The 4,792-nt window shown below is 42.3% G+C and overlaps 1 long non-coding RNA gene across 3 annotated transcripts; it reads left to right on the forward strand.

Annotated features, from left to right (window-relative positions):
* Positions 1-239: 239 nt before the first annotated feature.
* On the forward strand, positions 240-4,376 carry LOC134444494 (uncharacterized). Of its 3 annotated transcripts, none has more exons than XR_010033983.1 (5): positions 240-408; positions 1,353-1,415; positions 2,000-2,094; positions 3,848-4,008; positions 4,135-4,376. It is a non-coding gene; the product is annotated as an uncharacterized LOC134444494 (long non-coding RNA). The 3 variants fall into 3 exon arrangements; XR_010033984.1 differs by lacking the exon at positions 240-408 and adding an exon at positions 486-654; XR_010033982.1 differs by lacking the exon at positions 240-408 and having other exon boundaries at positions 490-1,415.
* The last annotated feature ends 416 nt before the right edge of the window (positions 4,377-4,792 follow it).

A 4,792-nucleotide genomic window follows, 5' to 3' on the forward strand; every position in this document is an offset into this window, starting at 1 on the left:
GTTAAGAAGGGAAAAGTAATAGCTTAAGGGGGGAGGAATGTAGTAAATAGAATGTATCAATGGAATTCCACCTCTCGCGTGGAGGGTTTATATACAGTGTTCCACTGACAGTTAATTCAGTTGTGGTTACGTATCTGAAGAGTGCAGTAAACTTTACGGTAACCAAACTCCAGTGTCCGAGTCCATCTTTATAATAACAAAGGTTATTACACTAACGAACTAAAATGCATACCCTGGTATTTATGGTTACAGATCAACGCTGAGACCAAGGTTTGCTCTGAGCACTTTGAGAAGCAGTGTTTTGTAAAGACCGCCCGTGGTATCACAAAGCTTATAAGGATGCCGTGCCACTTTGTTCGCCTGGACTTCAGAGAGGCCAACGAGGAGAATCATCATTCGCAGACCGAGGTTAGTTTGTTCAGTCAATATTCAACTGACATGTGTTTAGCAACCCTCTAATAATAAACTGAGCATAACCGCGTTCGTCCCGCGACCGTTCCGCCTTGGTATGTTTTGACCCCTTACATATCGCACGAAGCAAAGCGCTCAGGCCTGGGCAGGTTGCCGTGGCAACGCTTCGCACAGCCCTGGCTGGTAGAGCTGTGAAGGATTTTGAATGCCAGGCAGCCAGTAGGGTACAGGGTACAGTACAGGGTAAGCTCGCTTTTATGCTGTTATTGAGAATTTGATTGAATGAGCAGGCGTTGTAAACTATTCTATGCATCAAAAAGCCCTATGTTCTGCGCAGTGCTCCTCCCTCCGAGTCCAGTGACTTTTTAATAACTCACTTTTCTAAAGTTTTAACTTGGATTTCTGTCACGTTTAAACGCCACCGCTCCTGGATCTCTCTCTATGCTGTGCCCTGCCTAGTATTTCTGAGTCCCCTGAAATAGGCTGTCTGCATTCTCTTTTTTAATGCACTGGGCCCTTTCTTTCAAATTAGTCAGTTTGTTTCAGATCTTGTCATTTCTGCTATAGGTGACTGCTCAAGATGTGGCTTCCTGTAGTTCAGAGAAGCTTATGTAGTAGTGTTAAGAATAAACAGGTGTGGAACATATGGCCTATATTTGAATAGTTGTGGGAATAACTGTGGGAACATGGAGCAGCAAGAATAAGCTGTGGGACCAATGGGCTGTGGGAACATAGAGCAGCTGACCCCCAACAGGGTCTTCATGGTTGTATGACCTGAATACATTTTCAAAGCGGAGCCACAGGATGCGGACTTCTACTCTTTTCCACTATTAGACGCGCCTTTGTCCTGCACCTGGCCTCAGCGAGGTGGGATGTGCATACTCTTACTTTTATAAAAATGTTGTATATTGACCACTAATTCTGTGCATGCTGTCATACAGAGATGATGACCCATTCCTGAAGTTGGACGCCAGAATGCAGGAAGGTGCTGTTTAAGAGCCTAGGTAGGTATTTGCTCTCAAGACACTTGTCTGCGACAATTTAGGAAACACTGTCAAAGTGTGTGAATGACGAAGACCAGCTTACAATGTTTTCTCTTCTCTTTTCTTTTGTTTCTGTGCTGTGTGGGACATGTTTGACATGTAAATAGACCACTAGGCTAGTTCAGTTGTTGGCGGTGGATTTATGTTGACTATAAATACAAGTCCTTTAGTAGGCTAGTAGGCTAACTAATTAATGCGAGCATGACCTACTGTGTCATGCTAAACAAGCAGGAAGCTGGGCATTCTTGGCGACTCTGAGAACTATAATACAGGCCAAGTCGTCATTGTTATAAGATGGTAATAACATCATCAATATATTTGCCCTGTTGAATGGATGTACGTTTTTGCGTCACATCCTGTTGATGCTAAAATTACGTGCACTGTTACATCAAGATCCATGAACTTGTCAGCAGTGCAGCCAGCCTTCTTTCTATGGTCGTAATGTAATCGTTTACAGCTCTCGAAATGAGCAGACAGCTCAGCTGCTTGGTGCATACTCTTACCAATCGGTCTATATTATTCCCTCTTGCATTATTTATTTTCAGGCGGTGGAAGAAGCACTTGCAGCTATGCTACCGACCAGGCTCCTCAACATCAATCCGAGACGGAAGATGAACCGGGATGAAGCAGTTAGATTGAGGTAAACATCTACACACCCCTGTTCAAATTCCAGGTTTTTGTTACGTAAAAAAATGACAGAAAACAAACTTAAAGCTTTAAAAGGAAAGAATAGAAAATAAAAAACTTCTATCTACATCGTTGCATAAATATGCACACCCTTAACCTAATACCTTGTTGCAGCACCTTTGGCTTCTATTACAGCACTCAGTCTTTTTGGGTAAGAGTCTATCAGCATGGCAAACATAGAAGTGACAATATTTGTACACTTATCTTTGCAAAAGTACTCAAAATCTGACAGATTGCGAATGCATCTCATCTGCACAGTCCTCCTCAGATTGCCCAACAGATGTTCCGTGTCATACAGGTCTGAACTCTGTCTGGGTCTTTCCAAAACCTCAATCTTATTCTAATGAAGCCATTTTTTGTTGATTTTTGGCATTTGCCTAAAAGTAATTGTCGTTCTGAATGATTAAGGTAATCCGCATCATTACCTTTCTAACAGGGGGCAGTATGTTTTATGCCACTACAATGGCCCCTGTGGAACTGTTCTAAATTCCAACCTCCCAGTTACAGCTGAAGAACGATAATCACATAGCATGATGCTGGCACCTTCATGCTTCACTTTACGCTTGGTGTTACCTTGGCAATGAGGTGTTGTTACCTTTTGTAATTATGTCCAAAATGTTAGGCAAAGACACTTTGCCTGATGAAGACCTGAAGGTCGAAACGTTGCTCGATTAAATAATAAATAGACAAGCAGTGTCGCGGACTTCTCTTTTCACTTGGATTTACTGTCATTGTCCTGCACCTGGCCCATCGAGTGGGATGTGCACACATCTACTTCTCTGAGGGTGAACGAATATTGCCATATTAATGTGTGCCATGCTGAGACTCTTACCCACAAAAGACTGTGCTGTAATGAAGGCCAAATGTGCTGCAACTAAGTATTAATTTAAAGGTGTGTACATTTTTGCATTGCATTGCATTGAATAATAGTTTAGATTGAAGGAGGGAAAATCTGTGAATTTATTTGTCTCTCTGTCATTTTTTTACATCACAAAAACCTGACATTTGAAGAGGGGTGTGTAGACTTTTGGGAGCCACTGTACATGTAGAAATTATGTGTTCATATCACTAACCCTCTTGGTTTAGCACGATAATGAAAAGAACTGTGAGCAAAAATGTGGCTAGCAGAAAACCAGAGTGGCTAGTGACTTGGGAAAACCACTAGCCACTGTGGCCGGAGAGCAAAACATTATAATGTCAAACCCTTGTCTGTACCCAGACATGGGTTCTACCAGCTGTACGGATACCCAAACACAGCCTGTCACATCGTATGCAAAGCGCAAGTCTGAATTAAATTTTCTAAACACATGTACCTAAAAAGTGGACCACAGTCACCTTGTAGTTTGAATACTTTTACTTGAAGGAGAGGATTGTGCACATCCCAGAGAAAGGTGCAGTACGAAGGTCAACTGTAGTTTTCAGAGTGAGGAGTCTGCACACAATCGTTTTTGTTGCGTTTTATTTTTTCATGGCAGGATAACGTTTCTACCTCAACAGTCTTCTTCAGATTCTCAGATTCAGATTTTTCATTGTTTTTGGACAAGTTGGGTAAGACTGTATTATGTGCCAGTGCTTGAGTATTACCTGTTTGATTTCATTTGCCAACAATTAGAATTATTTTACACTGTCTGGACAAGATGTAGAAAACTACTACTGACCGACAGTGATATGTCATGTTCTTAATACTGTATATCCTGTCATTACAGACAAGGCGGCCGGAAACTTTGATGACCTCAATGACACTGGCTAGGTGAAGGACATCAAGAAAATGGCATCCGGTCACCAGACATCAGCTCATAAGCCACAACGTCATCAACCATTTTGCGCCAAAAATGAAGCCGTTCACATACCATGGCATCCTAAGCAGGTAATTTCATACCTCTCAGTAACCTCAGAATGTTGCTGGTGAAGGAGAACATCCCGTTCAATATCAATATTACACAGAATAAACAAAATCATCACTTCCCATAATTTCTACCACATGTTTCAATAGGCAGCACCACACTACTGTGCAACAGTGAGAGAGAGCGGGCAAGGACAAGTAAAACGGACCTACACTACAGCAAGACTTTGACACTTCTCCACGTGAGAGGCAGCCATCGCCCCCACCGTGGAGCAGTGTGTACCCAGTACCCCCAAAAGAGGAGATGATCCGACGCCATCACAGCCGATTTCCAAAATTGTACACCAAACTCTGTATGGGCGTGTGTGTGTGTGTGTGTGTGTGTGTGTGTGTGTGTGTGTGTGTGTGTGTGTGTGTGTGTGTGTGTGTGTGTGTGTGTGTGTGTGTGTGTGTGTGTGTGTGTGTGTGTGTGTGTGTGTGTGAGATATTGTAAAACTTCTCAGTCCTTCTATACTATACAGTGTATAAATATGCATGTGAAAACCTAAATATGCATTAAAAACCATTACTGAGGTTAAGAAATGCATTATAACAAATACATCTGATTCAGGTGTACTGTACATTGAAATGTCTTTATTTGCCACAAATACATCACATCCTGGAAACCTGTACAATGTGTGGATTCAAAGGTCTGCCAGATCTTTGTGATGGCACAGGATTGCAGTGGAACCCAAACATAGCCTAGGAACTCCCACGCCATCTCACCAACTGCCGATATGCAGTATGCCTGAATTTCCTGTACAGCAAA

The sequence above is a fragment of the Engraulis encrasicolus genome, unplaced genomic scaffold (assembly GCF_034702125.1).
Source record: "Engraulis encrasicolus isolate BLACKSEA-1 unplaced genomic scaffold, IST_EnEncr_1.0 scaffold_579_np1212, whole genome shotgun sequence".
NCBI classification, from domain to species: Eukaryota; Metazoa; Chordata; class Actinopteri; order Clupeiformes; family Engraulidae; genus Engraulis; species Engraulis encrasicolus.